The sequence below is a fragment of the Portunus trituberculatus genome, chromosome 41 (assembly GCF_017591435.1).
Source record: "Portunus trituberculatus isolate SZX2019 chromosome 41, ASM1759143v1, whole genome shotgun sequence".
Taxonomy (NCBI): Eukaryota; Metazoa; Arthropoda; class Malacostraca; order Decapoda; family Portunidae; genus Portunus; species Portunus trituberculatus.
The window spans coordinates 31,741,001-31,754,456 of NC_059295.1; positions in this window are offsets into that span (position 1 = coordinate 31,741,001).

Below are 13,456 nucleotides of genomic sequence, written 5' to 3' on the forward strand. Positions count from 1 at the left end.
AATGAATGGAGTAATTTTACTTACACCTTAATTTCAAATGAGCATATTGGTAATTAGTAAATGAGAGGAGTTGGGAGGAGCATGGAGGCTACAGGTGGTAATAATAGACTACGGGTGTAGGATCCAAATGGGTCACTTGGGATGTGTGAGAGGAAATAGTGGGTCTAGCTTTCTTGATGGGTATGCATGATATTTCTGTAAATATATAAAGACGACCACACTGGTGGGTGTGATCGCAGCTGATATGCATCTGACAGGCTAACCAGCGAAGTGCTCATGACCTTGTTAAACAATGAGATGCTATAGACGCAGGGCAGCATCTAGTGGCTAGAGACGAGCACTGAAACGGTTACGTAAATTTTGCTGTTAACCAATTAGTTTTTTTTTTTTTTTTTACACTTCTTAGTATAATTATTTCTTATCGTTTATACACACGACCATAATTATGTAACATAACGTTATATTTTGTTTTAGGTGATAGACAGACATGTTTATCGTAGCATGCTTAGAGACCTAGGTATTATAATAAGTCAGACAATCTGTACGTCAATTGCGCTGTCAGTCGGGCACGACCCTTTCTAGGCACGACTTGAAACAACTTGACATTTGGGTTGCAGTTATCGTATTATTATCATTTTTATTTTTACTCCTCGTCACTTTAACAGTACATTAAAGGATTTTCTATAGAATTTATCCAAGTATAGGAATCTCTACACAGCATCGTATGCCTGTGACAAATCGGATTTGATATTACTAAATATGAATGGAGATAATTGGTAACCGTTGCAGGTATCACATTAGCAGAAAAAATAGGTATACGAAAAAATAAAAATTAATACATGAGAAATAAAGAAAGAAGCAAAAGAAATAAGTAGCAATGAATTATAGATAGGTAAGTTTTTATGCAAGAGTGGGATGCATCATGAAAACGATACTGAATTACAAAAGTAGGATTAAACAACGAACTGAATCATTCAACCAGTCAGTAATACGCGAGTGGTAGATAGTTTCGTTCCATCGTGATAAATGTGGTGACAAAACTCTCTCTCTCTCTCTCTCTCTCTCTCTCTCTCTCTCTCTCTCTCTCTCTCCCAATTTGTTAATTTTATTTTATTATATGTATTTTAATGTTTTATTTCGTTTTATTGTATTTTTAGTATTTTTAGTTACTTTTAATTTCAATGTTTTTAATTGCTTTTAGTTAGTTTTTTTTTTTTTTTTTTTTATAAACGATATGGTTTTAATTAACATATTGTAGCGGCGCCATATGACCTTCGCTGTTGCGGCGCCTAAGCTTAAATCCATCCATCCATCTTGCTCAAGCTACATTAAAAAATGAGGTCGATCGTGTGTCATGTCACTGTGGCTTGTAACTCCATTATTTCTCAGAGGGGAAAGTAGCGCCACATATCGGTATTGCGTCGTCATAATCATATTTAGAAAGGTTATGAGCAAGTCGGCCCGCTGTTGCCTTCATTACATTCAGCAGTATTCAGATTGGCCAGATAGGTATCTTCGTTCCTGTTTTTTCCTCCTCTCCCTCCCTTTTGATTCATGCCATTGGCTAAGATGATAAATAAGCCACGTCCCTCCAGGCAGCCCCATCTCCCCTCCTGATGCTTGTGATTGGTGATCGTTTAGGGAAGAATACGTGCGTGATTGGTAGTCGCTGAATGGACGGGGAGCTCCGGTCATCTATCAAGTGGTTGCAGTGTGGCCAGAGGTCTTGTCTGAGGCTGAGACACGGCCAACAACACTGGGAAAGCAATACATGATAATAAAACATATTTTCTTTACCTGTAAACCAGACGGATCAAAGACATTTAACAATTAGAAGTAACTGTTCAGTTGCCAGTCTCTCAAAAGTGGCCAGAAAGTGGTTCTAGTAGTGGTGACTAGATTCCAAAAGCGTCATGATATAATGCAGGTGGTTTGTTGGAATGTTCGGGAGGATCTCTGGGTTTTGAGGGAGATCAACATTAAAAGATTAGAGGAGCTGGCTAGACAAGTATGGTATATTTGACACGAAGTCATTCCTTGAGTGAATGTATCACTTAATAATACTCAGGCCGGACTTAACCATCTATGCAGCGACTTATGGTTCAGCAGGTATTCTTTCACTCACTCTGTTATTTAGACATAGGAATTGCCTTTTTCTTCTATCTGCCTTTTATTTATTTATTCATTTTATTTTATTCATTATACTCCGCGCCTCCGGTGCTCTGTGGTTGGTGCGAATGGTTTTGAATTCACGGGCATTCCATGGTTAGTCGACGAATGGGTAATACTGGAGAAATCTCGAGAAATTAAACTGTAGAGGCCTGGCTGTCACCATGGTTGTGTGTCCCTGGGTAAGAGATGTCCATTGCAAGTCAATGAGATGAAAATGATCAATAAGGCCACGCGCACCTGTAGCGTGTGTTGTCATCCTTTATCTTTTTATTTATTAGCGTATATACCTATTTTTTTATTGAATCTGTTCTCTATTGTCTTCACTTTATCTGTTGTCATATTATTCATTGGATATGTAACTTTTCTTCCTTAAAAGTGCTCAGCCGAAAGAGAGACTTGTCTTACTGGCGATAATTTTAGTTCTTTGAATTATCTTCTAACTCCTCCTTCTTCAGAGTTCATCGGACTGATACGCTGGCACAACACTCAATGAATACAATACTTTAACATCGATGCAGGAAAAACGCTGGGGATGAAATAAGATAAAGTGAAAAATAGTTGTAGTAATTGACTTCTCTATTCACTTTCATCTTCATAACAACTCGTCACTTTTTTCATTAGTGAGGCGACGCGACCCAGTTACTTTAACCAAACCCTTGCTAACCTGTTAGGAGAGGCAGGGGACCGCTGGCTGGGTGAGAAGACAGAGCACGCTGTCAGAAAAAAGGTGTCGTGTTGGTGTGTTGGGAGTGCCTCAAGGGAAGTCCCCGGCGGCGTGAAGCGGGTCGAGGCTAATGAGGGGCGCCAGACAACATGCGTCTTGGCTATGAGGGTCGTGCGGGCCCGTCATAACAAGAAGCTGACTGTCTCAATTCCATTACCCGCGGGCCCTGGAGGCTACACTCGCGCCCCAGGTAGTGCTCGACCGCAGCTTCGCCCAATACCTGATGGCTGTCGCGGAAGAGGAGGAAGAAGAGAAGGGGAAGGAGGAGGAGGAGGAAGAGGAGGAGGAGGAAGAGGAAGAAGAAAAGGAGGGGAACGGAGAGAAAAGTTGAAGGCAAGATCCGAACTCTTCCTCCCAGCCCCCCTGATTATTGTGCGCCGCTGCAACGATCACTGACTAATGCTGTCCCCGGTATTTCGCCGAACGGAAACAACGGAGCATTTTCCCGAGCGGCCTGTGAGATAAACTCCACTTAGTGACGGCGGCGTGTGTTCATTACCGCCTCGCCGCCACCCCTCGCCACAATAACACACTCTCCTCTCCCTGATCTCCTTGATATCTGAGATTTTTACCCGTAAGGTATCCGCGCTTCCTACCTATCGCCTCCCAAATGGGGTCTTCAATGCCTAATAAGGCGAGAAACGGGACCGAAATGCACTTACCTAACTGCCGGTAATTGATTGTTCGCTAAAAAATGCAGACAATTTGGAGCGTATAAAAAGCGGTCTCGTGTGGGGGAGTGTTGGATCCCCTCCCCCCCAATTCCGCGGCGCCCCTAACCCCCCTCCTTCTCCTCGGGGTGGGATGGCCCCAGGGGGAATCCTTGCCACGAACCTGCGGGCTTTTGCCGTAATAGGATTAATAAAGCCACAAGGTATGGCTGTGTTCCCGGTGCTGTACCGCGGCGTTCTCAGGTGACTGTGGGGTCTAAGAGGGTTCCTGGGGGGAGGGAGAGACAAAACACGAGGTGAGAGGGAGGGGTTAGGGAGACTGGGATACAAACTGGAGTGAGAGGAGAGGAGAGGAGGGAGGGGAGAGAGGGGGTGTCGCTCGAGGCTTGATGAAGGCATATGTTAGCGGGCGACTTGGATGCTTCATTGGTTTTGGGAAGAGAGAGAGAGAGAGAGAGAGAGAGAGAGAGAGAGAGAGAGAGATATATGGAATTAAGGGGAAAGGAATGAAAGTGTGGAGAGTTTGTATGATGAGAGTGAACTTCGATGAAAGGGAAAGATTGAGAGAAGGATGCGTTTTTTTTCTTTTTATTATTATTTTTTTTCTAGGTTTATATGAAGGTGAAGGCGCGGGAGTAGAGTGGCGGGCGAGATGAAAGAAAGGGTGATGGTGCGGTTACAACTGGAAGAGAATGTGACAGTGGAAATATCATACACGTGGGCGACGCGTCAGATGGAATGAAATTGTGTATGTATGTGTAAGATGAGTAAGATGAACCACCCCTTCCCCCACCCCCCCCCCAAAAAAAAAGAAAAAAATGTCTCGATTGGTGGTTTTCTTTTCTTTCTTTTCCAATTTCTATATGGAAATGCAAGACGTAAGTAAATCAGCAGCATTGTATATTCTTTATGTAAAGGCAATTTCGGGATAAAATGAATTAATCTAGAGTGGAATACAGTAAGCTAATGCATCTGCCTTTCTGAACGTTGAAGAAAGCCCTACATTGCTTCTCTCCAATTCATATATCAAAGTTCGAGACAAATGACACTAAAAAAAATGTATGTATTAAAGAAATCTTGCAATGTGAAAGAATCATTCTAATATGCATTTAGACTACATATATTGACCGTATAGGAATTAGACGGAAGGATAACGAACAGGTGGTGTTAAAATACATTAAATTGGATCTTACCATATACCAACACAGCGCGCCACCAAGCAAACAAGATAACAGATCCTAGCGAGATGATGACTCCACCTTGCCTTCACCTGAGCCTTCGTGTCGCGTCATGGACTTCTGGCCGGCGGTATAATTCACTAAGGCGCCCCTGGGAGCATAGTAAATTGGAGCGGTGATGGCTGGGGAGCACTGATCACTAATTGAGATATAGTTACAGCGACTAGAATGCGATGGGATGTAGTGCATGGTAATGACGATTTTGGTTGGTAGTTGTTCCCTCGCCCTTTTTGTCATCACGCGGCGTTTGTCATCACTGGGAGACCGTCGCGTAGACGAAGCGTGTACTTATACTGGAGGAGGCGGAGTGGGAGGTAAGAGTAAGAGGAGGATCGGGTTTCCTTCCCTGGCTAAATCATCGACTGCTTGAGATTCGCGGTTCAAAAAGATAGAGAGAGAGAGAGAGAGAGAGAGAGAGAGAGAGAGAGAGAGAGAGAGAGAGAGAGAAAGTGCCGCCGAATCTTCGCGTCGTCTCCAAAATATCACGATTCCTCCACGCCAGAGCGCCGCCGCCTCCGCCTCCGCCTGGCCCGAGGTTCATTACGGTAAAATATTGACAGGAGCTAATGACAGTAATCAAAGGATAGATTCCGATGATTAGGGTGTTAATGAGGTGCTCCGTGGGGTCGGGCGGGAGCTAACTGCACCCTCGCCGTTGGGTCCTCCCGTCGTAACTACCATCGATAGCTGGATAACGAGTTGCTGGAGGGAGAGGACGGGAGGAGAGGAGGGGCGGGGAGAGTTTTGTCCCTCGCTCGGGTGGTTGTGACGTACGTGTCTCTTCGTCAGGAGGAGAGGGAGAGGCGAGTCTTAGTTGTGTGATGCGTGGGGCTGTTTGGCTTGTCAGTGTCGCCGCCGCCGCCGCTGTTGCCCCCGCCGCTGTCTCTGCCGCTGCTGCTTTCATTGTAGGGATGAGAGTTGTTGTTGTTGTTGTTGTGTATGGGGATTGTGGTGGTGGTAAATGGTTGGTTTTTTTCTCTTTATTTTTTTCTGTTTTCAATTTTTTTCATCAAGATATTTTCTTCTTTTCCTTCTTCTTGTTCTTGTTCTTGTTCTTGTTCTTCTTGTTCTTGTTCTTCTTCATCTTCTTCTCCTCCTCCTCCTCCTCCTCCTCCTCCTCCTCCTCCTCCTCCTCCTCCTCCTGCTTTCTTTCTTCTCATCATCATCATCATATTATTATTATTATTATTATTATTATTATTATTATTATTATTATTATTATTATTATTATTATTATTATTATTATTATTATTATTATTATTATTATTATTTTATTCTTCTTTTCTTCTTCTTCTTCTTCTTCTTCTTCTTCTTCTTCTTCTTCTTCTTCTTCTTCTTCTTCTTCTTCTTCTTCTTCTTCTTCTTCTTCTTCTCTTCCAACTTTTCTTTTTCTTTTTCATGGGGAGAATGAAAGCGAACGAACATTCAAACACGCCGGCCTTTCAAAATGAACAAAATAACACGAACACTAGGCATGTCTGTATGATGTAACAGAAGAATGAAGGTGATGGAAGAGTTGTAAAAAAAGTTGAATAGCCGTACTTTTCACATAGTAAGCGAGCACTCTACCATTTGAACTGAAATCTCGGTGTTGCATTAGTTGTTAGTAAGGTGTGAGAGTTGAAGAAATGCTCGTGTGTGTGTGTGTGTGTGTGTGTGTGTGTGTGTGTGTGTTTGCTTTTACGGGAGCACTTAGATACACAGATGAAGAGATAGAAAGATACAAAAATGGGCAAACTCACATACAGAAAAAAAAAAAAAAAAATGTGAGTTTCCAAAGAATGCAGTCTGAACATTATAAAAAATTTGGCAACATAAGTAAGAGATTGATGACGATAATGATGATGATGATGATGATGGCTAGAATACATTTCAAACAGTAATACACCTTTTAGCATATGATTAGCTTGTCTGAATTCACTACACCATACAACAGTAGCTACCTATATAGTGTACTGCAGTGATATCAAATAGAGGATCAGAGAGCATTTCAAGAACACACATAAATCTTGGCAAGTCTGAATTCACTACACTGTAAAATGACCTATAGTGTAATGTAGTGATATGTGTAATGTAGTGATATCAGACAGAGGTGAGGGTGAAGGTGAGGTGTTGAAGCAAGACAGCCACTCCAAGACAAGAAAGACGATGGTTTTACACGATACCGAGAATAACCTCAGCTTATCATTGCCTTCTGCTTACCTTCATGTTAAAGTAGATGAGTATACGCGTGTTACAAGTAAAGGCCCGCAGTACACTTATTAGTATTAGTGCGTGAACCTGGCTACTTAACACATCTCTTCTCTTCTTCTCCTACCTACCTCCTATTCCTACTCTTGTTCGTTCTTTTCTCCTCGTTCTTCTTTTCTTTGCTCTTCTGTTCCTTATCACTCTCCTCCTCCTCCTCCTCCTCCTCTTCTTCTTCTTCTTCTTCTTCTTCTTCTTCTTCTTCTTCTTCTTCTTCTCCTTCTCCTTCTCCTTCTCCTTCTCCTCCTCCTCCTCCTCCTCCTCCTCCTCCTCCTCCTCCTCCTCCTCCTCCTCCTCCTCCTCCTCCTCCTCCTCCTCCTCCTCCTCCTCCTCCTCCTCTTCCTCCTTGGCACATAAGGTATTTTTAACACAGGTGGCGTTATCAGGCAATCAGCGGCAAATTACACCACTAATTGAGGATTTACCGAGCAGTTAAAACGGAGCATAATGGACGCCACCGTTTCCATTTTATTATTGCGATTGTGTGACTATTTTTGAGGGCAGCGGGCTAATGGGTGTGAGCTGGGGAGAGAGGGGAGGGTAAGAGAGAGGGAGGGAGAAAGAGAGGGAGAGGAGATGGATGGAAGGGAAGGAAGAAGTGGCAGGTGGAGGATTAAAAGAGGAAGATTAAACTGAATTGAGCGTAGAAAAGGAGGAGGAAAGATGGAGTTGACGAAGGTAAAGGAACGGGATACTAGAAGGATAAGAGAGATGGAAGGAGAGGCGGTGGATGGAAGAGGAGGAAGAAATGTAAGTGGAGGATTAAAAGAGGAAGATTAAACTGAATGTAGGAAAGGAGGAGGAAAGATGGAGTTGACGAAGGAAAAAGGAACTTGAGACTAGAATGATAAAAGAGATAGAAAGAGGCGGTGGATAGAAGAGGAGGAAGAAATGATAGGGGGAGGAGAAAAAGAGGGAGATTAGACTGAAGTGAACGGAGAAAAGGAGGAAGAAAGATGCAGTTGACGAAGGAAAAAGAAACGTGAGACTAGAAGGATATGAGAGATGGAAGAAGTGATAGGTTAAGGTTTAAGATAGGGAGATTAAACAGAAGTGAGTGTACAGGAGGGGGGACGAGGAAAGGTGCTCTTGACGGAGGAAAAAGTGGGAGAGACAGGATGTGATAATGTTCAAACCTCATAAATTTAGGTAAGAGAAAGAGTAATAAAAATTCGTATTCAAATAATGAGGTAAGTGACTGGAATAGACTTAGTAATCAGGTCTCATATTCTCAAATACTTCTGCGCTGCACATCCACTGTTACAAAAACCTCTATTCAAATTTACAGGAATTTTTAAGGTGTTCTTACGTTTCTAGAGACAGATTGACAAGATTTCTGCACTATTAACTGGAGAAACACTCTTGAAAACTCCGCTAATCATCTCTGTGGCCTTGGAAAAGAATCGTGGTGAAAGATCAAAGCGTTTCTGAATATGGATCCAGGCTGTTGGTGCAGTCACTAGACAAATGATGCATATGGATGAATAGTGGATATGAGCTGGCTACCTATTTCATCCTATCATCCTATCCTTAAATTGGTCTGATCTTATTTTAAAGCTCCATTGAATCAGATTGTGAGTGTTGAGTCATTAGGGAGCTTTAAAACAAGATTAGACAATTGTAGATGATGAAGGTGATAATAGGTAGGTACAGTATACGAGTAGGTATCACACAGGGACTGTCACGTGTATACCTGATGGCTTCTTCCGGCTTCTCTTATTCTCTTATGTTCCTATATCATGTTTCATACGGGAATTGCTACGTGTAGACCTATATACTGGCCTCCTGCAACCTTCCCTATTCTCATGCTTTTAGGAATCGGTAGAGAAGAATTATCAGGAGAGAGGGACGTGGCTGGTGTGAGGTACATGGTGGATAGAACAATATAAGAGACAAAATAAGTTTTAAAGCAGTTTTAAAGTTATATAGAGAATATGGAGAGAATGTGAACCAGAGAGAGAGAGAGAGAGAGAGAGAGAGAGAGAGAGAGAGAGAGAGAGAGAGAGTCAGTAACTTCCAGAGAGATGTTTAGCCATTAGATATTAGCAGACATGTAAAGTAAATAACAGATAGATGCTGACGAAGAAGAAAAAGAAGATGGAGGAGGAGAAAGAGAAAGAAAGAGGAGAAAGTAGCTAGTGAGGGTGAAATAAAAGAAGAGGGAAAAAATGCAAATGGATTTAAAGTAAGCCGGAGCAGAAAAGAACTAGAAAAGAAAACGAATAGATAGAAGAAAAGAAATGCAATGAAGATAGATTGTATATAGTGGAAGAGAAATCGGAGAAAAATAAGAAGTTAAGGAAATGGTTTTAAAATAAGTTGTACACGTATATACTTGAAGTGAAACAAGAGATAGAAAAGAAGCAAACGCTTGAAATAAATTGTATACATAGTAGAGAGAGAGAGAGAGAGAGAGAGAGAGAGAGAGAGAGAGAGAGAGATTAAACATGCTGTGGTTTAAGAGTGGGAAGAAAAGAAAGGGGATTAGGATTAAGAGCAAAAGGGAATACTGGTGTCCGCCTATTAATGTTCCCTTCATTAAGATTCTATCATTAGTGTAATTATATATGTGACTTATTTAATTAGCGTCACCGGTACTGGATGTAAATAACTGTAAGCCCCGAATGAGTGTTTGGTGCTGGGTGTTAGCTGCTCAGGGTATTTCTTAAAATTTATTTTTGTGTTTCTCCTCTATTTATAATATTCAGTTTGTTTGTGTGTGTGTTTCACTGTTTGATCTGCTGCAGTCTCTGACGAGACAGCCAGACGTTACCCTACGGAACGAGCTCAGAGCTCATTATTTCCGATCTTCGGATAGGCCTGAGACCAGGCACACACCACACACCGGGACAAGGTCACAACTCCTCGATTTACATCCCGTACCTACTCACTGCTAGGTGAACAGGGGCTACACGTGAAAGGAGACACACCCAAATATCTCCACCCGGCCGGGGAATCGAACCCCGGTCATCTGGCTTGTGAAGCCAGCGCTCTAACCACTGAGCTACCGGGTGTGTGTGTGTGTGTGTGTGTGTGAAGTAAAGAAGTAGAAGAAGAATATAAGTATCTTATGGTAAATGGGTTTTGGGTGATGTGAATCAACGAAACAGGCAGACACACACACACACACACACACACACACACACACACACACACACACACACACACACACACACACACACACACACACACACACACACACACACACACACACACACTTGATTACACGATATCCAAACCAAGATTAGACAAGGGATTAAGTATTAACAAGTTATCTTTTGTTTCATACCACATGTTTAATTAAGAAATCCTTTCATTGCATTGCCCTCAAATGTAAAACCCACTGACAGTTAAATGAAATCTCTCCCATCCTGATGCTTCATTTCAAAATATCCACATTTTTTTCACTGCAACACATTTGATGTCGCCAAAAAAAACTGTCTCACTTGTTTGCTAATAAAATTTCCTATACTTTGAAGTAATATATATATATATATATATATATATATATATATATATATATATATATATATATATATATATATATATATATATATATATATATATATATATATATATATATATATATATATATATATATATATATATATATATACACACACACACACACACACACACACACACACACACACACACACACACACACACACACACACACACACACACACACACACACATATTCCACAAATGACAAATGTTATGATATTAAATACATGATTAAATGACCGAGAAAATCCTCGCGATTTTTCTTCTTGTAACTCTTTAAAGGAATTCGTAAATGAAATTATTCGCATAGGTAAATTATTAAAGATGGAATATTAATAGTATGTGGATGGAAATGTTTGATAGTGAAAGATTAAGGAAAGCTCTATGATTGTTTACAGTGGGAATTGACTTACATTATTCAGCTTCGATATAAGTAACAAGGGGCGCAGTGTCAAGCGCGACAATAATACGTATAACAAAGGAGAGGTTGCAAATCCCTTTCCTGACAAAAAAGAAAAAATGTAAAAGAAAATTGACTTGTATGTTTGATTGAGGGAGTTCAAAGCGTTAGGAGGGATTCCGAATGGAATCGAAACAAATGAAGGTATACATTTACCCATTTCATTACCCCAGCATATGTCTGTAGTTATTGTACGTAAAGGCCTGTCCACAACAGGAAACATTGTTTTGAAATAAATACATATTTCCCAACTCTGCAAATTGTTTGAAAGCAGTTTTCAAACTGTTTGGAAACTGTTTCCATAGGATGTTTCTTGTCCAGACCTCAGAAGGTTGGTGCAGCAGCTTCCATATTTTACTTAGCACTTTTTATAGTACACTTGGAGGGGGAAAAATGTATGAGGAAAACTTTAGAAAATTTCCTTTCATGGTGACTTGCCGCTGGCAGATCCGAGAGTAGATGGAACAGGTTCACCAATTTCCTTTAGGTGTTAGGTTAGGTTAGGTTAACCAAACCTAACCTGAACTGTACTTTGATGGTTGTCATCTTCTCAATCACGGCATTCATCTTCATCTTATTCTTATAATCTATGCATGTTACATCACGCAATGCTGGGATGAATGGAGCGATTCGATTAGTTCTAGAGTTTTTCTGTTTACTTCACGGTGTCATCACTGGTACTGATTCATCACTTCCACCGCACGTACACAAACACACAGTGGAACACACATACATGTGAAAGATTGTTTTACTCGTATAAATAGCTTGCAAATTGTTTTCACACAGTTTGAAAAACGGATTCCAAACTGTTTCAAACAGTTTGAAACTGTATTTAAACTGTTTGAAAGCTATTAAGTAACAGTTGGTAAACATTATTTCCGGTGTTTCCTAGTGTGGACAGTCCTTAAGTTATGGTCAGTAAATCTTTTTGTTTTTGTATTAGTAACTGAAGAGGAGTTATGATATCTGACGTGTGTGTGTGTGTTTCACTGTTTGATCTGCTGCAGTCTCTGACGAGACAGCCAGACGGTACCCTACGGAACGAGATCAGAGCTCATTATTTCCGATCTTCGGATAGGCCTGAGACCAGGCACACACCACACACCGGGACAACAAGGTCACAACTCCTCGATTTACATCCCGTACCTTCTCACTGCTAGGTGAACAGGGGCTACACGTGAAAGGAGACACACCCAAATATCTCCACCCGGCCGGGGAATCGAACCCCGGTCCTCTGGCTTGTGAAGCCAGCGCTCTAACCACTGTGTGTGTGTGTGTGTGTTGTGTAATAGCAGCATGATACGGAAAGACAAAGGGGAAGGTGCATAAAGAACACACACACACACACACACACACACACACACACACACACACACACACACACACACACACACACAAAGCGCTATATGTATTGGGGTTTGCCTCTGTGTCTATTCATTGACCAAAACATACTCGTACTAGTTAAAAAATGAATAATAACTTTCACTACTTGGCGGCACAGTCTTCTTTCGCTGTTCTTTTAGACATACTAATGTGTGTGTGTGTGTGTGTGTGTGTGTGTGTGTGTGTGTGTGTGTGTGTGTGTGTGTGTGTGTGTGTGTGTCCATGTACAAGTATATGTATGTACAAGTGTATATAATTATGTATCTTTTATAAGCCAGAAAAAAATAACAAGAGCGCTTAATTAAATATTAGAAAGTGTGCATATAATTACATGCAAGTGTCAGGTGGGGAGGAGGAAGTTAGGGGGATGAGAGGAAGGGAGCCAAGGCGGGGCCGGGTGAGGGGCTGGGAAGAGGTTGTAAGGGGGGTGGCGGGGTTGGTGTTAGTGCCTCCCTGGGTAACGATTTTGATTTCCGCGATGAGAACCCAGGGAGGCCTTCACCCCTTCCCCATTTCCCCCTCCACCCCTTCTCCCTCTGCCCTCACCCGCTTCACTCCAACTAATTAAGGGCCCCGCAGGCAGGCAGGCAGATAGTGACTAATTACGTGCTCTCGTGTCCGGGGGATAACTAAGAAGCACCTGAAATATAAATGTTTATCCTTTCCGCTCTTGCCTGGTCACGACGAGCGCCATTAAAGATATACGCAACAAAAAGAGATAGGTAGTTTTTTCTGTTTATGTTTGGTTGGTGTAGTTAAAGTTATTTGGGAGTATTTAGTATTTTAGTGTGTAGTGAGTGACGAGGAACAGTGGTGGCCTGCGTGTATTTTGAAACGCTCTCTCTCTCTCTCTCTCTCTCTCTCTCTCTCTCTCTCTCTCTCTCTCTCTCTCTCTCTCTCTCTCTCTCTTATCGTAAGGGTTTTCGAAGGCTATTGAAATGATTAATCAGGTTTTATGTTATTTTTTTTGTCCATTAGTGGTTTTAAATTTATATTAAAGTACCGCTGGATATCTTGAAAACCCTTGCAACTTTTGCTGCGGGCTGTTAAAAGT